The sequence below is a fragment of the Bactrocera oleae genome, chromosome 5 (assembly GCF_042242935.1).
Source record: "Bactrocera oleae isolate idBacOlea1 chromosome 5, idBacOlea1, whole genome shotgun sequence".
NCBI lineage: Eukaryota > Metazoa > Arthropoda > Insecta > Diptera > Tephritidae > Bactrocera > Bactrocera oleae.
In genome coordinates, this window is record NC_091539.1 from 52546363 (window position 1) to 52571424 (window position 25062).

The 25062-nt window shown below is 30.1% G+C and overlaps 1 protein-coding gene across 3 annotated transcripts in view; it reads right to left on the minus strand.

The window, feature by feature from the left end:
• LOC106622067 (UNC93-like protein) overlaps nucleotides 1-16256 on the minus strand; it is a 75708-nt gene extending 59452 nt beyond the window's left edge. The window contains exons 1-2 of one of the 3 annotated variants that reach the window (XM_036362080.2): nucleotides 16107-16256; nucleotides 14221-14417 (exon numbers count right to left, since the gene is read on the minus strand). The gene's annotated coding sequence lies outside the window, so the exon portion shown is untranslated. Of the gene's footprint in view, nucleotides 1-14220; nucleotides 14418-14852; nucleotides 15182-15962; nucleotides 15980-16106 lie in introns of those variants that run through there. The other 2 variants (XM_070110506.1, XM_036362082.2) reach the window with 2 other exon arrangements.
• Between the last annotated feature and the right edge of the window lie 8806 nt (nucleotides 16257-25062).

Consider the following 25062-nt stretch of genomic DNA (forward strand, 5'->3'; position numbering starts at 1 on the left):
CTTATGTAATATTAAATTTTTCGGCTTGTTTTAATGACTACAAAAAATTGCCTTCCACAAGCCAATAATAAATTCTAATTCGTTGCCTCCAAGCTGGCGGCAGTGCCAAAAAGCGGTAACTATTTTTTTTCAACCAAATTGCACATATTCTAACCAAATCATCGATTGATAGGTTTGTCAAATTGCGCATCGAAATCGTATTACAAAAATTAATAATTTCTTTTTAAATTTTGCTTACATATTTATAATTCAAATAAACATTTTTATGTGGATTTTAATTTCAAATAATATTATTTCATCGAATGACATCAATTAAAACAACCATAATTACCATTAACCAGACAAGCTCAATAAGTGTGTGTGTCAGTTTTAAAAATCTTTTTCTTTTTTTTTTTGTTTTGTGTTTTTCGTTTTTTTGTTAGCTTTTGTCATGCCATCACCATTTGAAATGTACAGCTTCAGCTGATATTTTTGATATCTTTATTTACCTTATAGATTTTTTTATTATATGCAAGTCGTTAGAATTCTTGTTTAAACATTATTATTCAATTCAAAATATGTCGCTCATTAATCAATATTTAAAGGCAATCGATCAGCATTTTTGTCAGACAAATTAACGTAGCAAATAAAACTAATTATTTCTCAGAAATCAGCTGAAAGCGCTTAAATGGATTTTAAAAAAATATGCTTGCTATTCACTGAATACATTTATTATTATAAAAAAGGTGGAAATTGATGAATTAGCTATAATTATAAAAAAACAATTGGAGACAAGCCTACGCTGTAGGTGCATTGTAATTGATGATGTTGTTGATGTTAACAAAAAATAATAAGATTTTCGAGCGTACTTTCTTTTGAACATATATTTGAGAACTTGTGAAACTTATTTGACTGTATTTAGATATTTTAGTAACATGCGATTATATTTCCACGGAATTTTGATAATATTTCAAACAGAAACTAACATTTTATAACAACTATTTGATTGTATTTAAACATTTTTGTAGCATGCGATTTTATTTCCACGGAAATTTAATAAAATGTTACCAAAAAAAATTTGCTTGAATTTTGATGTTTTTGTAACATGCGATTTTTACCGCCGAAATGTAACACAGTTTTAGCAAAACTTTCACTTTAAGAGATATTCTTTTGATTTTGTTGAAATTTGTTTGAGAAAACTACTTGATTGAATTTTGAAGTTTTGTATTGTGCGATTTCAAAATTAAAAAATTCATTTTAAACATTTAAGACTTATATCAACATTATTATAGTTTTATTCTAAATCTCTTTTCAGCATTGAATCCAACTGAACCTGTGTTAGTGTAACTAAATTTAATTAATTGCTATTTAATTGAAATAATTAAAAGTGTGTTAAATTATAAACTGACCCTGATTTCGGTATAAACAATAAGTGGTAAGTACATTTTTTGTCACTACTATTAACTATTTTTCGTTATAATTACTTTGCAATAATTTTTATAAAACCGTAATTACCGTTTGCTATTTACTTATCATCAACTATTCTATGTTTACTTATATCTGTGCATTCATATACCATATGTATATAAATGTATGTGTGTATGTAAACCACAAGTGTTATAAAAGTGTATACATACATACATACATACATGGGTGTAGATAATATAATAGTTCAACAACATTGAAGTGCATTCAGCCATAAACTGAAATTTGTCAACTCACTTACAGAAACAAAAAAAAAAAAACACATGTCATTAAGCTTAATTAAATATGGAAAATGTGCCAACTTAAGCCTGTGGCAAAACGTAAACACTGATTTGTATCAGAAAGCTGAGATAAAAAAAATTGTGAAATTAAAAAAATTATTTCAAAATTTATATCAATTGCTACAGGCAGCTGAGTAGAAATGGATTTTTGGTGTACGTTTTCGTTAGTCTCCTCATATGGGACTCAAAGTGAAGATGGGTTGTAAAGAACCGTCTGAAACTCTATAAAAGGTATATATAAATGATAAGCTTGACAAGCTGAATCAATTTAGCAATTTCCGTCTGTATGGACGCGAAACAGTCCCTTAGTTTTTGAGATATTGGTGCAATTATCTGATCGTTGTAGCATATAGCTGTCATACAAACTGAACGATCAGAATTAATATCTTCTAGGGAAAACTTTTTTATTTAACGAGGTATTACAATGAAATTCAGCATAGATTATTACTCAAGGTAACGCTACTATATCTAAACAAATTATTCAGATCGGAACCCTACAGCATATAGCAGTCATACAAACCGGCCAATCAAAATCAAGACACCAATCTTTTTGTACACTGCTGAACTGCTTTTTGTACAATGCTATGAGAAATGCAACTGTGAAAAGTATTATAGCTTCAATGCAGCCAAAGTTAACGTTTGTTCTTGTTTTTATTATTAATTTGAAAAACAAGCAGCCAAAAACTTATTCAAAATATAGTTAGGTACAAACATATGCACGTCATAACACCCCCACTACAGCTCATAAATATCAGAGCAGCTGCCAACAACTTTCACTAAATATTTTTGTTTTTTACAAACAATAACTTTTTGCTCGCCAATCACTGCATTTGTTTACTCTTTGCAGCTTCGCACTGCACCTTGTTGTTTACCGTCGTCATACGTTTACTGTTACACTTGCTCCACATTAACACAGGTGACTCATACGCCTGGGTATCCTACATTAAATATATGTGTTTGTGTGTTTAGCGCTGATTTGTTTATTTGTTATCGTGTGCGTGGAAAATTTTCAAATCATCTACGCAATTCACTTGACATCAAGCACACACACACAAAAACAAAAATGTATCAAATGTACCAAATGTATATACAAGTATGTATGGTATGTATAAATGCAAGAGTACAGAGACAGACAACAGAGCAGCTGAGGTGCAAAAAAATTGAAAATACACACACATACCCACAAACCGCAACTGTCTGCGGTTGAAATATATTTATATATATGTGCTGGCAAGTGCAGCCGTTCGCCGATAAGAGCTAAACACTGCGAATTCGGGCAATTGAATTACGGAATGGCTTTATAAATAATCTAATTAAAATTATAATTGTTAATGTCGACCACAAAGGAGTGTATGTCAAATTTATTGAAGTTTGAATTTAATTAAATGCGTCATCGCATATGAAATATTTTGTGCTAAGCGCATTTCAAATTTTGTGTGAAATCATGCAGAGATCATTAACTTGTAAATATGTATATATGTGTGTACGAAACTTTTATCATGAGTCTCGTTTTATTTTCACTAATTTTTGTTTACTTTATTTTTCAGCTATTGGAAAACACATTTTATATTATATACGTATATATACCTACATAATATATATATATTTGAGTGCATGTAGTTCAAAATAGGTTTGACCTTCACCTAAACTGCGGTTGTAAACATAACTACTCGATTCTTGAACAATGTTTTGGTGCAGATAATGATTTTTGTTAGCTAGTTTTTTTTTCATAGAAAAAATAATATCTTGACTAAAAGCTGTAGATCAATAAATTAAGTATAGTAAAATTATTAATAAATTTTTAAAAAATTGTTGTCATTTGAATTTGTCAAACAAATATTGAAATTGTTCTTAAATTTTTTATAGTTTAATAACATTTGTTTTATAATTTTCTTTATTTTTTTTTATTTGACATAAATTTAATATTATAATTTTTTTTTTTTTGTTTTATATAGTTTTTTAATTTTTTATTTCTGTCTTCGTATTGCTTAGCCAATTTTTTTAAATATTTGCCATCATCAAAAAATAATAGTTGTTTATACTTTTAAATTTAAAATATTTTTTAAAATAATCTTGCTATATTTTTTTTTTTAATTTTGGTTACGTTTTATTACTCAAAAATTTTGTTAATTTTTTTATTGGATTGCAAATTTTTTTCAAATATTTTTCATCATAAGCAACAAAAACGTATTTCCTTGAATACATTTAAAATAAAGTTTTCAAAAATAATTTTTCTTAATTTTTTTTATTTGTTTTGAATCAATTTTTTGAATAAAATTTGTGTATTTTTTTTAATTATATTTTTTTTTTTCGTTTTTCTTGCTATGTTTTTCAAATATTTTCCATCCTTAATTCATAAACAAAAACAAAAAAGTATTTTCACATAGCCGAATTGATAGCTGAATCACTTTGCAATGAAATTATTGAAATCATTTTAAATTTGCAGTGCATTCATTATTCATTTTTAGACAATCGAACAAGGTGAACAACCACTAATCGGCGAATTTTGATTGAAATTGCAAAATTTGATTGCGTTAACTTCGTTGTGTTCATTGACTTAATAAACTGGGTGATTTTTTTTAGCAAAAGATAATTATGTTTTCGTTCATTAAGAAATGTAAAATTAGTTTCAGTTAAACTCCTTTAGGGTCAAGGGAGCTACCATAAATGAACATGAAAATCAAAATTGAAAAAAAAAAATTTATTATATAACAAACTACAATTTTTCAACAGTAAAAACACGTAAGCATCAGAATACTCTTTCTTTTCGCAAATACTCTTCTACTACATGTATGTAGGCTTCACAACCGCTAGCTCAATAAATCACGTGCCAAGCTATATGTTTCTAACTGTTGTGCGCCTCATCACATCAGCAATAAGCACTCATTTGTAGCCTAGGTAATATGTTAAATAAGCATTCGAATGCATTAAACGGTAGAAAAATAGCGTAACACAAACGCAGTACAAAGTGTTGTAAGTAAGGTTGTTGCCTTCCTTTATTAACGAAATACCTTTGGCCCCGTGCCAGTTGATTACTGTAGGGAATTTTCATGCTTCTTGGCAGCAGACGTTATTATTGGCCAAACAAGCACACATATATAAACACCGATTTACGTTTTTGAAAAGTGTTGACGTAAAACTATAGAAATATTTTTTGTCTTTTAAAGATAATTATTTTAAAAATATTCTTTAAATAACAAATAATGCACTGCAAATGTTTCCTGAAATTTTTGAGTGCGAAGTATTGTAAAAAGTTAAGACAAAAAATTCAGTTAACAGACATATCTTGTTTGACTTTTCCTTAGGATTTGAAACATTTATAAAATATCAAATCATTTGCCATATATCATATGGAATATTTATGGCTTTATTTTATCTCAAGGCTTAATGCTTTCTCCATAACTCCAAAATAGGAGGCCTCTGATTCATAAGTGTAGTTATTAATATTATATAATTATGAAAATTAGTTCAACTTGCCGTAACAAATTTATTTTAATTTCGTGTTTGTTTAGTCATTAGGTGCTTTATATTTGTATATATATGGTACATAGGTGAAGATGACATAGATATATATGGTATGTACAATATTATACAATAGATTTATGAGAAATAAAGAAAACGAGAGATTGATAGTTGAGTATAATTTCAACAAGTATTATTCTCAGAGAGTTTTTGTAATATTTATATTCCCTTATATTCTATTTTATTATTATTATTATCAAAAATTCTTTTCTATTAAAAATATCTTCAACAAATAATAAACTAATATTATTTTTACTTAAAAATATTTTTGGTGAAAAATTGTTTATCATATAAAAAAATATTTTTGTATATTTTAATTGATAATATTTGCAAAAAATTACATTTTTTTTGGGCAAACAAAAATATTTTTTTTAATATTATTATCAATAAAAAAAATTGTAATTTTTATAAAATAATCAATTTTGGGAAAAAATACTTTTTTTTAAATATTATTATCAATAAAAAACTATAATAATTTTTTTATAAAATTATAATTTAGAAAAAAAAATAGTTTTTAAATAAAAAATACCATTTTTTTCGAAGGCTAGTATAATTTTTATAAATAACACCTTTATGTATATTATGTTATTGTAGTGCATTATATATTTTTTATCAAAAAACGTATTTATTTCAGCGTTTTAATATTCTAGCAAAAATACGTTCTTTTGATAAATTATAATAAAAAAATATGTATATACATGTATATATATTTAATTCTAATGTTAAAAATATTTATAATAAATAAATATACCTTTTTTAATATGAAGAAATAATTAACATTAAATTTTGAGTTTGAAAATTTTTACTAATCTTTAATTTTTTATAAAATGAATTTTTCTCAAAACATTCACTGATTTATAAATTTTTCTTGTTAGTAATAAATTTCATATTTTTCGTAACTCATTTTAAATAAGTTTCTGCCTGATAACTTCATCCAACCATAATAACACTTGTAAAATTTAAAAATTTGTAATGAGTTTGCGACGTGTCGAAAATTTTCCGTTCACCCGAAAAAGATTTAAAAATAGCAATAGGAAAACAAGCACAATTCGTAGAAATTAGCAAATATTTAGCTTTCAGCCCTTTTCAATTGAAACTACATCTAAGGTTCTCAAAGCAGCTGCAACAAAGCAGCAGCTTTTATTTGATACATAAAGGAAGTAAGTATCATATATTATTCGAAAAAGAACCCACAACGCATCAATTATTTTTCTAAGAATTTTTTGTTTACATTTTCATGCTTTCTTCGTTAAAGAATTCAAGTGCGCCAGCATATGATTTCAATTGTTATTGCAATTGCAGTCGAGCGACTCGCGCAAGTGAGTAAGCAGAAAGCTGTTCGCGTTGCCAACATATATTGCCAATTTATCGCATTTCGCTGACGCGACAAACGAAATGGCGGCAATAAAACCGATAAAAAAAGAAATTATTATTAGAAGAAAATAACGTGTCAACTAAGAAATCTCAGAACGCTAAACAGAACGCATGCTAGACGACGAAAATAAATACATTTTATTGCAATTGCTGTCACAATATGGGAATAGTGAGAAAACTGGCGAAAACAAAACATCAAATAAAGTCAGCGCAACAAGCAAGTGCATAAATAAATAAATAAATGAATGAATAAATAATTAAAATAGGAAAGAAAACTATTAAGATACAGATACAACAACAAGTGCAAACAATCAATACAATCTGCACAAGAAATGTGTTGCATTGATGAAATCGGAAGTAAACACCAGTAGGCCAACATGTCGTTTTACTTGTACTTGTACACACATACAAACAAAAATTGCAAAGCAAAAATCTTTTATACACTGATAGCAGTGCAGGGGAAGCGATCGCGACTACGCGCTAGTGCTAAAGTACACATAGCCCCAGTAGGAAAAATAAAGAAAAGTGAAAAATATTTAGCAACAAATTTTTTTTTTTAATAGAGCTCGTTATTTAGTTAGCTTATTTAAATTAAATATTATTTTTTTTAATTTTGTAGTTATTTTGTAAATTTTTTTAGATGTTATATAAAAAATTCTAACATTTATTACAAACTATTTTTTTTAATTAATCTTTTAATTTTGTTATCTTATTAAAAATGTACATATAATTTTTTTTTTAATATTAATTTTATTTATACAAGTAATACAATATATCCTATTTAGGAAAATTTATTTTATTTTACTTTTTTTATTATAGATTAGTATTTATTTTTTGTTTTTACTTTTATAACCACTGCAACAACAAATCATAGAGGTAGATTAAATAATACTTACAATAGTAGAACAATTAAATTTACAAGCTATATATGTATACATTTATTATGGTTTTTTTTTGCTATTTAAGTAAAATAATGTTTTTTTTAGTTATTTTATGTTATTAAAAATTAAATTAAATACAAATTAAATACTTTTTTTGATTTGTTTATACAAGTTATGTAAAACGTAAGGAAATTTATTCTTCTTTTTTAGGTGTTATTTTTTAAATTTAATTGTTATATTGTATTATATTATTTATTTTAAAAAAATATATATTTTATTACAACAGGTTTAATTAAATATCAAATATTTTAAATCACTTAATTTTTTATTGTAAAACCAAATTTTATTTTAATTTATTTCTTATTCTATTATTTATTTAAAGAAATATATATATATATATATATGTATACATTTTTCATTCATTGTTTTACTAAAAATATTTTTATTTTAATTTCTTGTAAAATCACACCTGGGTATTATTTATTTACTTGTAAGAATTTTGTGCAAAATATTTAGAAAAGCGCAATCATATTGTACATACATATATGTACCGTCATGGCCTGTGTGTGGTTTTTGTAGGAAACACAGACTGCCGGGCAGACATACAAATAAACGAGCAGACAAGGTTGAGAGAGCGCCAGCAAAATATACATACGAGTATGCGAAAACAAAAAAAGCATTTGTTTTACTTAATCACATACACATACACATGTACTCCACTTATATGCTTGCTAGTTGGCAGACTGACTGATTTGATTTGTAAAATAAATTCTATTTTTGACGATTATTTATTCAACTTTTTTCTTGTGTCTATTTTCATCTGTTGATATTGTGCTCGGTGCGTTATTGCTATTTTGTTTTGACTGCATTCTTTCATTAAAAAATTTTTGTTTTTTCTTACTCTGTATCGGTGTGTGTGTTGAAGCATTCTTTCATTACAACCAGTGTGTCTCAAATTTATCTTATTTAGTTGCCATTTCTTTATACAAATGCCAATGCCAAGGCAAACACAGTCGGTCAGCTTGATAAGTAGGAGGTTGAGGCGATAAATTGAGCACTCATTAAAAAAATGTGCATAAAATTAGCTGAGTGTGTATATACATATACATATGAGTATAATAGATTTAGAAGCTGATCTGAATAACTATTAGATACGAATTTTATGGCAGTAAATTCAATAATAATTATATTGATGAAAAGAAGAAGAAGTAAAAAGAAACTGAAAATTAAGTGATCTATATTGAATCATATGGTTATATATGTATGTACATATGTACATAATTAGCTGTATTTGAAGAAACAAAAAAATAAAAGTGACAAGATTTCAGATATAATAATTACCGTTCATTTTAAAATTACCTCTCGATATTTAAAATTTTATATATTATCGGCATCATCATATTAGACTACACTTTAAACGAATTGGCATATCTTGAAGACCCCAAACATTCCGTTATTTAAGAAAAAATATTTTCGCCAATAGAATTGTCACTTTAACCATTTTTTTTTGGCGATTTGAATTCTTGTAAATATTGAAACTTAAAACTTTTTAAAATTTATCGGATAACAGCAAAGCAGTCTACAAATATATATGAAAAGCTAATCTCAGCATTTAACAGAATTTTAAGTGTCACTTGTATAAATTAAGAACCATTTGCGACAAAGACAACAGTAAGCAATTCATTAAAAATAAAATCATGTCGCAAAAAAAACACTATTATTTGAACAGTCGATTATACCATATATAATAGCTTTCATCAAAATCATTTTGTAATGGAATAATAGTGAAATATGAAGCAATATAAACATTGCAAATAATGTTTGCGTGTACATACATACATACATATATATGTATTAGCGATAATAATTACGTATACGTATAGGATGACCAAGCAGGTGGTTCCTGCATATGGTCAAGTAATACAATACCCACACATATACATATGTGTAAATAAACAAATTGAGTGTAAAAAATTGCGAAATTTAATTATATTTTATATAAATAATTATTGCTATACATATTTATGTATGTATGACATACGAGTAGTTACTTGATGTAAGTATGTAATGGCTTTGTGTGCCTTAGCCACGCCGGCCAGCAGCGGTCGTTGTACACAGTAATTTAACGTTTTTGTTTGCTACTTTTGTGGCTCTACTATAGTGAAGTAATTATGCAAAATTGAGTGGCAGGCGAAATATTTTTCTGCGCAATCAATTTTAAAAACGCACACATACTATTTTATGCCTCGAGCGATATTATTCCACAGGTTTTGCTTCTTTTTTCTATTCAAATATCTCTTTGCTATGGTTTTGTTTGTTTGTAGATTTTATGGTTCATAGCCTAGGGCATATTTACGTGCTACAAAGTGTCTATTTGATTGCTATCAACTTTTATATGCCTATTCTGCTTCATTATTCCACATCTTTTTGCATGACATCTAATGTATTTGATTGTGTGTTCGGAAGGTATTCTAATGGCACTCCGCATGTATGTCTGTATTTTCGAGTGGTTAAAAAAATAAATATAGTTTTATCAACACAGCACTTTTTGTTATACATATCTGTTTGTAGGTCATATAAGCATGATACTTTATCGTTTAATACTTGTACTACACATATGTATGAATACATGTCTTTGAGCAAAAAATCTGATATCCGGGTTATAATTGTTGTACTGTACTCATATTCTTATAATGCTTGTGTATGGTAAATACAGCGAATCCTCAAGCTGATTTTGTTTCAGTGAAGCAAAGCATGAATTTTAAAAACATTTAATTAGCTTGGCAATTTCAAACATTTTGTGCGAAGTATTATTAGAAGTTTTTGCAGATGGAATGATAAAAGCAAATGCAATACGAGTATAAGATACAGACGCATTGTGGATTCGAAAAAGATCATATTTTTTACTGAGACTTCGTTGAATCTGAACATTATGCATATTCAGAAATTGTACCGTTGCGTTGGATAATAATTTATTTAGTTATTGAAACAGATCGACTTTTGTGAAGGGTCTTCAATGTCGACATAATTATACAATATATCAATAAATTATACTCATAGACAAAGCTTATAGTCGAAAAATATATTGCTTAAGCTATAAATAATGCTAAAAAACTAAAACGTATAACAGAGATACGATAAATAAATTTCTAACAGTTTTCTTGGAAAAAATTTATACTTTGAAAAAAAAATCAAAAAAATCTGCGGCCAAACTTAAAAGAAATATTTTCACAATATTGATTTCATATGTCATACACTTAGCAGAACTATTTTTAAAACATACTTATAACCCATTTGGCGTAAATGTTTTAAGTAAGTTGATTTCATAACTTCAGCAACTTAGTAGAACTATTTAAATACATTTAGAGAACTACAACCATGCTTTCTAAGGAAGAATAGCGCCTAAAGTATGCAAATATTACAAACACTTTAAACTACCCATGTTAAATAATACTTTATAACCGATATAACTTAACGGTGCTTTCGCTTAGAACATCATTCAGCAAATTTAGATTGTCATAAAGTACTATTTGTTATTACATTGCATAAGATTCTTAGGAATATTTCACCACCTCATATGGTGGTTTTTTCACTACATTATCTCATTTACGCACCAATACTTTACCAACAGACTGTGACTTTAAGTTTTCTAAAAACACAATCAAATGAAATTACATTGTCTTAAGAAGATTTGTGATTCCATAACATTACATATATTTCTTAAAATTTCACCACTTTGCGTAGAGGTTTTTCACTACAGTCACTGACTTACGCATCAATAATTTACCAACAGACTGTGGCTTTAGATTTTCTAAGAATGAAAAATAACTTACATAAAGCAATTACTACCTTAGAATACTATAATTATTGTGTATCTTAATTGTCATTACTTTATCGTGTAAAAAACCGCCGGCTGGGAAAAATAATTAGTTTTTGTAAAACATAGTACTCAGAAGTCTTAGGCTAGCATATGATGCTTAATAACATTTATTTATGAATAAGAAAATATAATCTACGATTAAAAGAGTGTCTAAACAATCCAAAGGGTTTGTCCCATTGTCTCAGATGACTAGTCAGATTTTCGCGAACAACTAATCTTTTATGTAATTTTATGTCAATGAAATTTGTTAAGAATTATTGAAACTAAAAAAAGTTGATTTTTTGTACATATTTTTTATGTGTTTTGGACACGCAACTGCTATCTTCGCCTTATCAATACTGAAATGTCGCGTGTACTAGCGCTAGGCTTGCGCCTCGCACCATTTTACAGACACGTAAAATTAATGCATGAGCATACACGTGCGTTTATTTTTTCGTATACCACATACATATATACTACATGCGTTGGTATATATGTATGTATACATCTTCGTAGTGCCTCTTGACGTTGTGCTTTAGACAATGAAAGCGAAATCTTATGCAAATATTTGCTTGAAAATATCTGTTTTGTGCTAAATTTAATATCTACAACTAAGCAAGCGTTCAAGTACGCTTGAGTCAAAAAACGCAAAATTGAAGATAAATAACTAGAAAAGGCATGCTCAGTAAAATATGTATATGTATATAAGTACAAGTACGCTGACGCCTATATACAAATCGCTAGATGAATTTTTACTAAACATACGTATATGAGGAGCACAATATGTGAAAAGGGAATGGCAGTCAGCTGGAGAAAAATATCAGCATGCTAAGGTTGCAAAGAGAGACCAAGCAGCCAAGATAACGAAACAAGTAACTGGTAATTACGGTGCAAAAACAAGCAAGAGCCAAAAGCAAAGTGTGTGCAAAATGATTAAACACATTTCGCCCAGATAGACCCATGAAGTGCAACAATTTTTTTTTTGTTAAATAACACCAAATGCTAAATTTCATATATTGTATGTACATATGTGCGAATGTTACCTAGTTATTTACTGCAGCGCGCTGCAAGGTAATTATTTTTCGTAATAGTGCTATAAAAGTATATTTCAGACTGTTATTTCATTAGTGTTTATGGCTTAATAATTTGAAACTAAATATGAATGGAAATTTACTAGTTAAATGTTTGGAGTTTATTTAGAAGTCTGTATATAATGTATGAAATCAAGCTATATTTTTGTAGGTTAGTGCTTTTTCTGAAAGGCCTTGGTAATTAAAATTGTACAGGTATTGGTTTTAAACATTTTAGGTTTTAATAATTTTAAATTCTCAAATTATTTTAAAATTTCAAATTTTGAAATTCAAATGCATTTCTGTACAAATTAATAACACTATTACTAAATTAAAATAATTAAAAAAGTATTATGAAATTTTACACGTATTTTCAATAAAATTGTACAATAAGTATAACATAATTAAATACTTTAATTGAACGTATTTAATGCCCACAACAACTTTTATATACTTTTTACAACCCGAAAATAATTTCATTTTAGTACTATATACATATAAATATGTACAAGGATTAAAAAAAAAATCGTTAAAGTAAATACGAAATTTCATCCTCATAACAAAAGTTAAGGTGTTACTAATTTTAAACCAAAAACGAAAAGCGAGAATTATCACGTGATGATTTTAAAAGTATGAAAATACTTAAATTTTTTTTAGTTTTACTTTTCAAGTGATCGTCAAATAAAAGTTGTTGAGTATGGAAAAAAAGGTAGTTTCCATAAATTTCTAATTTCTTGAAAATATCCGCAATTGAAACAAGAGATAAATAATTCGTGCAAAACAATCATGTTTCTCTCACTTTAACTTTTATTATTGTAAAAAGAATGTATTAACATATTAGGAAAGAGCTCTCTCGCATTAACATGAAAATTATGTACAGAAATAGTGTTTCAATTTCAAAAGAATCGGTGATATCCTCCTTGGATATTCTTGAAATATTATTGATTCAACTAAAAAAAAATTTTTTTTAAATTTTTATCTTCTTAAGACATCTGAGAAACTAAATTAATCCTAAAAAGAAGCAGTCATTGAGTTTATGAAAAATTAAAAAAAAAATTTGATTTGTTGTTTAGTAAAGTGGGATAGTTTTCATAGCAATAAAACTAATTATGTAATTATGTTAATTAAATTAATTACCCTTGGAGCAAAAATTATGTTGTTTAGTGCTAATTAAATTCTTACATAAGCAAAAAACAAAAGTGTCTTTAATTTTAATAACAATATTACAAGAAAACAGAGTTATAAGCAAATTTCCTTAAGGTATGTTCCCAATATGACATTAAATACTTATTTTAGTATAAATGATGTTGAAGTGCATACTTTATATAAGAAAATTGTCGAAACGTTTATTGAATAAATTTTTACATTAAATTTGCAAACCAAAAAAAAAATTTGTGAAATCTAACCACATAACCTCCTAAAGGCCTAGGTGTGTCGAAAGACAGCCACTCTACCTACCACCTAAATTATCTAAGTTATACTTAATTATTATTCGCTCTCAGTTAATGATTCAATTTCTAACGTTATTACGTTAGCCATAAATACAGCATTGTATCTCACACATATGAAAAATGTTTATTGGTACGCGCTCTTAGAAGCAAATAAGCAAATTTCTTCCACTCCAATATCTATTTTCACCTGCTAAAAAATTTCTTGCAATATTTAATCACTTGCGCTCTTTACTGTCCGTTTTCTGCGACACAAATTGTTATCTCAATGCGGCATTACGTAAGCATTATAAGGAAACATAATTTTTAAGTCAAACTTACCGTTAAAGGCACATGAAATGCGCAACAGCCCTGTTGTTCGGCTGCTATAAAAGCGTGCAAAGTCGCCAACGACGCGTTAATTAAGCGTTGTACGCTGGGTTTTCCTTTTATTCCGATATTTTGCGTTTTGTTTTAATTACGCTTCGTATATGTTATTATAATCGCCGAGTAACGATAAGTATATTTTTATTTAAGTTCTGAAAAGTGTGGTTTTGAAATTAATAATTAATAAATAATAATTCTTATTTAGCGCGTTTTTAAATTTGTTTTAAGCTGCGAGGCTTACAGTTCACTCAACAAAAATAAAAGTTCTAATTTTTTAGTTTTTTTTTTGAGTTTATTTTTTTTATATACAATTTTTCATATATAAAATTTGTGAAACTAAGCCGTATTGCACACGACTCGCGTTGTCTATTTTTTATAGTTATTTAATTTAAAATTTTTTTACAGTTATTTAATTTTAAAATTTTTTTCCGCGTATGTTTCTTATTTTTTTGCACGCGAACTTTTTTGAGTTTACGGTTTTTCAAATAAAAACTTGAAGGGGGCGAATAATTTACATTTCCGTTATACGTTTTACACGCCAAAATCGAAGGAAACAAGTTTGCAGTGGAAAATTGTACGCGTTTTACCTGCTGTGTGCCTTTTTTGCTACAACCGAAATTCGCCGAACGAAATGTCTTATGGGCATCAGGCTTCGTTGTCGTCGTCGTCGCCGTTACTAAGGCTTAAGCCAAATTATTCAAGCGACAAAATTGTTAATGCGTTTATCAACAGCAGCAGCCCCTGATTTTTATTTAATTATAATTTAATTTTTTCCTCGAAAAAAGGAAGCACAAACTGCTTTTTAATATTCAAAACACTTTCAAAATTTATTCTAATGATTGTAAGTTTTTAAAATATTTAATTTATTTTTAGAATTATATATTATTTTTTGTTTCTCAATATCTCAGTAGTATTGTTGTATAATATATGTACTGCACAACCGTAAAGACGCTTAGGAGCTAAACACGACCAACTCGAAAACACACCAAAACGGTATTGAAACCTCAGATACGTTTTAACTTCGCAGATAGTTTTGCGGTAATAAAGCTAACTGCCGCCACTAAGGTGGCTGCTGCTGCTGCCGCTGTGCGCTCGTGGCTGCGACGCTGGGCGATCGTGTGTGTGCTGCGGAGATCACTCATTGCAGCTGCGTCGGCGGTAGCTGTAGCTATAGCTTTGGCACTGACTGTGGCTGCAGCGACGACCGTTGCCGATGATGAGGTTCCGCGCACACGACGAACACCTTAAGCCCGATGAAAAGCAATCTAAGCCGTTAGCATACAACGTCAACGGTAATAATGACGACGACCACGACCACGACAACGAAAAGCTGGTGGTAGTTAGACGGATATTGTGACAGCGTGACAACATCAACAATTTTTGTACCAAGATGTTGGTCGTGTCTACAACGAGAAGTTCACTTCATTGTCACTTATTTAGTTCGTTACTTCATTTGAAATAAAATATACAAAAAAAAAAAAATACGAGGCACTCTACGAAACCACGACACAATCCACTACTCCCGCTCACTTGTTTGCTTAAATTTGACGCGATCTCCCAAACGACACTCAAAAACACAACACAGCACAACAACAACAACAGTGCTAGTATGCACAGCGTTCGCGCTGTCGTCGTTGTTTGCAATTCGGCTTAGTTGGGTTGGATTAGGGTGGTGTTTGGCGTAGGCGACAATTTACACTTAGCCGAATATAATGGGCGTAATGATGCGAAAGCGCCTAACTTAACTCGCGACTTAGTCTTTATTTTATTATTTTATCAATTTATAGTAACGCGTATTGTTGTTGTTGTTGCGAATAATTTTCGCTTTTCTTGCTACGTACGGGTTTTTCAGATGCCGTTTATTGCTACTACAAATTGACTGCGACTGAGAACGCTCAGTTATGGAATGATGTTGGCTCAAAACCGGACACAACGTTATATTTAACTACTCTGCTCCGATCGAGCCAACGAATGTTCACACACTCACTTCGGCTATTTACTTCTCGTTCGAGAAAAATACATACAAAAAAAAAAACAAATACTCATTCGTTCGCTAACACGACTCCCAAACACGACAACTACAGCTACGTCAATAACACCAGCATCGACGATGTGTGTTTGTTAACAATGGCGGTAGCACCGTTCGAGCTGGATCCTGTTCGCCAATACCTACTTATTGGCAACACAATGCTGCCAACGAGATTGCCGCGCTGCACGTGATGAGTTACTGTTCGGCGCCATCGCTGCATGTGGGGGAGCGCTGCCTCAAGGGCGTCCAAGGTGTTAGCGCAGCAATAACAGCGGCAGCAACAGCTGCAGCAGCACCGGCAGAGAAGAGCGTCAGCAATTAAGAGTACGTGCTGAGTTGAAGAGAGCCAACACTCAGCAGTTACTGAGCTTTTAACTCGGGTTTAATTATTGCAGTTGGCTTAAATCTACCTGTTAAGTGTGCGCTAATTTAAATGGTAGTTACTCAGCGTTTAAAGCGCTCTGCTATTGAACGGTGCACGCTTTTTAACCAATCATAGACGCATCTTTGACTGGGCTCATGTTTTGACGGTGCGTGTTTGTTGTATTTGTAGTTGTATAAAATTAACTCACAATGCGGAACGCTTGAAAAGAAAGTTCAAGAATTAGATAAATATACCATATATATTGTACATATATGAATTGGTGGATATATTTTTTTAAAATAAATTGTATATAATTGCATATAATTCCAATAAATTTCTTAGGTTTCTTCATTTTGTGTAATGCAAACTTATGTTATTCCTCAAGCAAAGAGTTCTTATAGTATTAAGCCGTTTCAAAATACCGATCAATTCTTTAAAGATTTTGCTATGCCTGTCTATATTTAAGATTTCTAGCACCTATCTTGGTGTTTCATACCTCTGAATTGATTTCGTATTCCTTGCTTACTTATACATTTTAATAAAAAATACATATTAAAAACCGATTTTCTTCTTCATTATAAATAATTCAGGCATGTCGGTAGATTTTACAGTTCTTTTTCTGTTTCGTAATTTAGCGCTTGTTAGAAACATTAAGTGGAGCCAAAAGGTTATCTCCTTTATATTTAAAATCGAGGAGGCCACTCACTACTAACAGTTACAATCGCTTTTAGAGCTGGTAAGTGTCGCTGTGTCTTGATTGCAACAGTTCGCTATTTTCATCACGAAAACGAGAAAGAAGAACTTTATTTTATAATTGGCTTCATAATAAATCTATGTTGGATAGATGATAAAACATCTCTTTTGATAAAAAGACAAGAAGAAGTAAGGCCAAGTTTTCTGTAAACTACTCTGCTTAAGGAAATCCTAACCAACGTAATTTTTGTTGACTTCATCACAATTGTATGTAAACAGTCTACACACAACAGGTCACAACGTTAGTTAAAATTTCGCGAATCACTTAAAAGCGTAGCATTACCTAATTGTCAAGAAAACACACCAGAAACCCAAACTTGTTTTGATGAAACTCCCTTGTAACATACATAGTTTGATCATAAAAACAATCAAAATAAATATTTACTTAAAACCTAACATTAATATTTTGAAGCCGTTTTCCAACAAATAATAAATATTTTTATCCATCAACATCGTATTTTAGTCTCAAAGTTTTTGGAGCACGCCTTCTTTATAGATTGAAATGATTCACTTATACACAATATACACAATATTTTTAAATATTTTTTAGTTCAATTTTGATTGTATTTTATATTTTGTTCAGCAATTTGAGTCAGCTTAATTTTTATAGTGGACACTGTCATAAAACATTTTTGTGAAAGTCGATACCGTTTACCACTCAAAAGATTTCGGTTTGTAATCTCAAAGTTGAATACTTTATTTTTCAAAAGAAAATGTAACTTGATAACGAGAAAGTTGAACGCAAAAGTAACCTCAAGTATTTGAGACAGTGACTATATAATTCATTTTGAAATTAATAAATGTAAGCAAATCAAGCATAAAGTATCTCAGACAACAGCTGCTATTTGTCCTTATGCAAGCGTTTTCTTTCCAATTTCCAAACACCTGCTATAACATTGCAATACTGTGTTTATAGGTTCCGAGAAATTTTCTCTTTTAAAAATGTAGAAAACCGCATTGGAAATATTATATTATGTGGTAGCCGATTGCCGATGGGAAGAAAAAGCAGAAATTATTAAGTTTAATCGGTCATTCAGATATCTTGCAAAAAGTGGTTGAAAGTGGTCGCTGACTTATAGCATAAAATGAGAGATATAATGGTTTTGGATGTGTAACAAATGGTTGTGGTTTCAGTACGCCTCATTGTTTTTTTTTTTTTGTTTGAATTCAGCAAATTTATGACTGGTTCAAACTACTTTGTCGATTTATGACGCTCCTTATGATCAAGAGAATAATATGAGTTTTAAATATCACAATGGACCGCTATTCTAAACTGTCCAAATGAATTTCTTTGTTGGCGTTTATAGCAGGATCGACCTTTTAACGTAACCTAATACAGTCCAGACAGTTCACGCTCTGCGTCGGATTGTAGCTGATTTGCTATTGAAACTATGTATATCCACAACTTTTACTATTATTTTCCTGTTCATTGGATCTATAGAGTTTTATTACCATAGGGGGTCTGGTCTTGCCCGTGAGTTTTCCAATTAGCCGTAGATGAAGTCTCATTGTTTCGACATCATTTGTGTTCGAAGAACACAAGTTGTACTGAGTGACGACGTAACAGTGAATATATTCCGCTCTTCAATTTCGCAGCTCCTCTATTTTATACGGACATTAGGCTCACATACCACAATATTTATATATAAGCACTTATGTAGTATACATACATATATAGCTTACATTCTACAATTATATACCTAAATTATTATCGAAAAAGAGCATAGAAGAAGCATACTAGTGTACTAAACGATATTTGCTTACAAATATATATGTATATTTATATATTTTAAAATTATTAACACATAAAAATAAAAAAATACACATATAGTAAACATGGACATCTTATGAGCCATCGCCAATTATGAGACGATCGGGTGCCTGACTGCTTGACAATCCACACTTAAGACAATGTGCTGATTAATAATTCATAACAAAAGTCAATCAGCGCTGGAAAGCCATACAAGTGCAACGAGTTGGATGAAAAGAAGGAGTGTGACTACGCAACAACGTGAAACGCCTTTAAGCGCATCTCCATATGCGTAAACGTTTCCTAGCGCACTTACGTAAATGGTTCTCACTCACAGGAAATACTTTGGGCGCATCGAAAATCTCGAAATCTCGAAAACTCGAAATATCTCATAATTTTGGTATTGCTAGCAATTGTCTTTCGTTGAGTAATTTCAAATTCTCGGGCGTAATTAACGACTGAGGTGCTTGATTGTGGGAAAAAATTAAATCAATAGAATAAGAAAGAGGTAAAAGTAAGGAGAAAGGCAACAACAATTGATATTTAGTGCTGTGCTTAATTCATTTTTGATTTTTATTAGAGCGCAGTGAGGTATTGGGAATTCAAAACGAAAAAAAAAAATGATTCTTCTATACCTAGTGTATATAAAGTTTGTCACGAATCTTGGGAACCTATAAGAAAACGGCGGAAACCCTTTATATATATATACAAATGATCGGCATGGCGTGCTGAGTCGATTTAACCCTGTCCGTCTGTATTTACGCGAAACATTCCCTCATATTTTTGAGATATCGATAAACCAAATTCAGGCTCTTGTATGGGAAATTTTATTTGACCAGATATCTAAACCTAATTTTGTTCGGATTATTGTCCAAGGTAACGTTACAATATCCACTGTAAGATACAGCTGTCATATAAGCTGATCGATCAAGATCATGATCTTTTTATATCCTTTTATGCTATAAGAAATTCTCCTGTGAAATATTGGGTATTATTCCCCAAATTTCCTAGTAAAGATCATTTTCATATGTAATAATATATGATTGATATCAACTATCACGCGCATGGAAATGAGCAGCAGCAAAGCAATTAGCGTGCGCGCATGCGCAAATCAAATCAATTAAATGCTGGCTGGTAAAAGGTTGATAAAAGAAGCATGAGCATTTAAATGGTGTAAATTTATGCAATGCAATAATTACATAAAAATGTATATCTGCGTAAGAGAAATGCAAAACAAACACATTACAAAAGAGTTGAGTTAATAAATAAACTGAAAAGTGCACGCAAATATGCGACTTGCTGAAAGAAAGCTGAAAGTCTTTTGTATGAAAATGCAAATTTTTAAATTTACATACATTCGCATATATGCACATATGTATGTTTACGAGTATTATAAGAACGTAAATGCGTTGTAGTCGAATTTAAGTAAATTAGCGCACTGTTGATCAACTGACCAATCATGTGTGGATTTAAAATCACACAATTACGCATTTTCTGTAAGTATAAGGTACGTAGACCTGCTCTGATGCCAAAGTCAATACGATTTCGAGCTATTAAATATTTAAAATGCCGAAAGAAGGCGGTCTTAAACGGCGTTTATAAATATATGTATATACATATACATATGTATAACACACACACATCCACTAAACATCACAAAATATGCGAAACGCTCATCTCCAATGAATTAGCGAATAAATGTCAAATTCTGTCGTGAGTAAGAAAGAGAAATAAGTTTCACTGACCTTTCTAAAGAGTTTGAATGCATGCGATTTGTTGTTATCCGATGAGAGGTAAAAAAGCTTAAGTAATGAATAACATTATATATGTACATATGTATGTATATTCATGTAAAAAACAATGTTTTAATTTTCGCAATGACGAAATAATTGAATTGTTTGCTCTGGCTGTTAACAAATTATTTGGAGACGCTTTAAATTTAGACAAGAGTTCTGAAATTTGTTCGACTCAAGCAATTCTGTCTTAAATAGTCGCTAGTACGTAAATGGACGTGACCACCACCATGTATATGGGACATTCCACCGAAAATTTACATAAAAATTTTTTTTCGTACAAAAAATTTGTTCTGTTCTTTGATTTAAAATATTGGAGCGTATTTTTTTATTTCGACTCAAAATGAAAAATAACTAGCCGGCATATAGTTTACGATTTTTTCTCAGCTCTCCAATGAGATACACATGCTTTATTAAAAAAACACTGAATAAAAATAGTTTCATATTAAAAAATAAATTTTTTTGTTTATAAAAAATAAGTCGAAAAAATTCAAAATTTTTCCCATTGGGAATCTGAGAAAAATTGTAAGGAATAAGCTGTCTCGTCACTTTTATATAGAAATACTTTTCTTCATATACGCAAATATTTAAAGGTAAACGAGGTTTTTCGAGGTATAGAACTTTAAGTTGGCATTACTGTTCAAGATGGCGACCGAATTAACAGCTGTCAAGTGATTTATTCTCAGTTTGGTTTGGCAATTCATCATGAATAGACTTACGCCTGAACTACGCTTGTAAATAGTGCAATTTTATTTTGAAAATAATGGTTCTGTGCGGAATACGTATCGCGCACTACGTTCATTTTATCGTCGACAATTTTTTTTAGCGATGAAGCGCACTTCTGGTTGAATGGCTACGTCAACAAACAAAACTGCCGCATTTGGAGTGAAGCTAATCCTCAAGTGTATGTCGAAACACCGTTACATCCTGAAAAATTACTATTTGGTGCGCTTTATGGGCTGGTGAAATCATTTGTCCGTACTTCTTCAAAAAGGATGATGGCCAGAACGTTACAGTCAATGGTGATCGGTACAGAGCCATGATTACTAACTTTTTCATTTCTGAATTGAACAACCATGATGTCCAGGAGCTGTGGTTCCAACAAGACGGCGCAACATGTCACAGTTCATGCCACAATCGATTTATTGAAAGACACGTTTGGTGACCGCCTAATTTCACGTTTTGGACCTGTGAATTGGACTCCAAGATCTTGTGGTTTAACACCGCTAGACTACTTTCTGTGGGGTTATGTAAAGTCATTGGTCTATTCGCATAAGCCACAAACGCTTAACCATTTGGAAGACAACGTTCGCCGTGTTATTGCCGATATACAGCCACAACCGTTGGAAAAAGTCATCGAAAATTGGACGTACAGATTTTGCTATATCCGAGCCAACCGTGGCGGTCATATGCCAGAAATCATATTTAAAATGTAATGCCACAAAACTATCTTTCGGATAAATAAAATTCATGTCAATCGAATAATCCTTCGTTGTTTTATTGCAATTTAAAGTTCTATACCTCTAAAACAAATACATCCTTTACTTTTTTCAAAAGTTGATATTTTGAAAATTCATAACTCCAAATTTATATACATTGAGTCGAAAGAAAAAACACGTGTCCAATACTTTGCCTCAAAGAACACAAACAGAATGTTTTGTACGAAAAAAAATTTTGAATGTGAATTTTCGATGGGATGACCCATACTTGTATATGTATGTATATAATTAAACCACAAAACGTGGATAAATACAAAAGCCGATTTGAAGTCATGAAATAGATGGAGGGCCCCTAGCCCCTATATACCCAATATGTATAAGGATTTCAAACGTCCGGTTGCCCTTATACCTTATATTTTTGTCAATATGCAAGATAAGATTATTAGAGATTAATGCAGAAAAAGGGTAAAATTGGTCAACGAATTACCCAAGGTACCATATACTAAAAGTAGCCCAAATACACCCGGTATAATGATTTCCGACTTACTTGCTGACTTTAAGCCGTTTAATTAATGTGGTTTAGGAATGAATTCGGTCTAGAAGTGAGCCTACGACCTATAATATAATTATAATAATATATCAAATGTGATTGTATTCCTTTTCCGTTTTCGTCAAAAAATTAATGTTGAATCCTTTCCCAACATTCCTGAATATAAAGTTTGGCCAAAACCTGAAGGTGCCGGCTTTTAATCTTGTGAGAGTATAAAATATTTGGTTATACCCGAACTTAGCGCTTTCATACTTGTTTTCATCCAGTTTTTATTTTGAAGGCCATAAAAAACTTCTTTTAATATGCTTAGACTACGGAAAATGAAATCTAAAATTTCGGTAAAAATAAAACCAACCATTTCTTGAAGCCTCATTTTTATGGTTAATGTTCCAGTTCAGGAAACAGTTTATTAATTATATGATAAAAAACCCTTTCGAGGGAAATAATGTTTAATATTTTGTGATTGCAGATAAAAATTGCTGTCAGGATATTGTACGCCAATTTAGATGCGAATTTCGAGCGGCATACTACTTACTCGAACCACCATAATGTAAAATTTTTTTATCTTTTTAAAACAGTGTCCTAAATTTAATTATTATAAATTTTATCTGGAATTTTCTTTGTTCTTTCTTTTGGCTTTTACGGGTGCTTTCACCCTTAAGGTAAGATGCCTTTAATTTATTTATGTTTATCTATGAACACTCACTATAAACTTCTGCGTTGACATGAGTTACATAGTAATTTTAGCTGGCGACATAAATTGTCTTGCCATCTATGCCTTCATTAAAAGCTGAACGAAAAAGAATTTTCATTTTTAGTACATTGATTTTATGCAAATAATTGATACATTTATTAAATAAATGCGATCCTAAAAGCCGGAAATTAAAAAAAAAATGTACTCAAGGTTGCAAACATTGTGAAAAGTTTCTACGAATTTAAATTTTTGGGGTTTACTCATCACACCACTCATAAAATAGAATTATTGACCGTTCTATATCGTATAAAGCAAAATTGTTCACAAAAAATCATACATAGAATATTATATATGCAGTTTTGGGCGGTTTGATGCGGTTTTGCCATTGCTTTCTACACTTGAGATTGACATATGAGTCAACCAATTAAGACAGTATTGAGGATTGACTCTGAAAGTTCAAAATACGCAGAATAACTCAACGGCGAACGTAAAAACAATTAAATGTTATTGATGATGTAGCATTAAGCATAAGTACAAACAACAATTAAATAGCAAGTAAATATACATTAATATGTACATGTGTAGCCATGCACATATGCCGGACGAAGAACAAATTACAGAAATACATTTTCCTTAAGTGTGCGCTTGTGTGTAAAAAGTATTATTAAATTTGATTAGCAAGCTTCAATGTGCTAATGTTTTACGCTTAAATTCACCTTGAAGAGTGTAATTTTTGTAATTTTCCACACCGACATAAAAATCAATGTTAATTTATTGAAATATTAATTTGAAAACTAACACTATCCAACATTGTTTATGTGAAAATCCTTCTTTTAACTGGTGAAAATGCAGCATTTTTCTTGAATAGACACATAACCTCATATGCTTAGAATAAATTTTAGATTTCTACGATATCATTTATTTCTCATTTGCCTAAAAATACTGGATAACAAAACTATTATACAAGTACTCTATTGCAACATATTGGGAGATTATAAAAACATATGTACATTTATTTCTTACATACACATAAATATATTATATACAATTAGCACAAAGATCTTCGATTGAGCCTCAAATGAAATAAATATTATAGGTTAATATATTTACTTATTGTGTGAAACAGCCAATCAGTTCTGATCCGTCGAAACAGTGAAACACGACCTTCTAACTCATCAGCTCATAATAACTCTCTTTTCTTGCTTTCACTCTGCTTAGGTTTTCAGTTTCACATTTCAATACTTTTTACAATAAAATTATTTCTATATCTTTTATTTGGAATTTCAACCGACCGAGCTTGACTGTTTTCAGAAATCCAAAGAAAATTACTGATTTCTATTGTCTTTTCAATACTAAAAATAATTTTCCATTATTTTACTACCGTCAAGGAACTATACGTTAGTATAACTAATTTACAGCAACCTT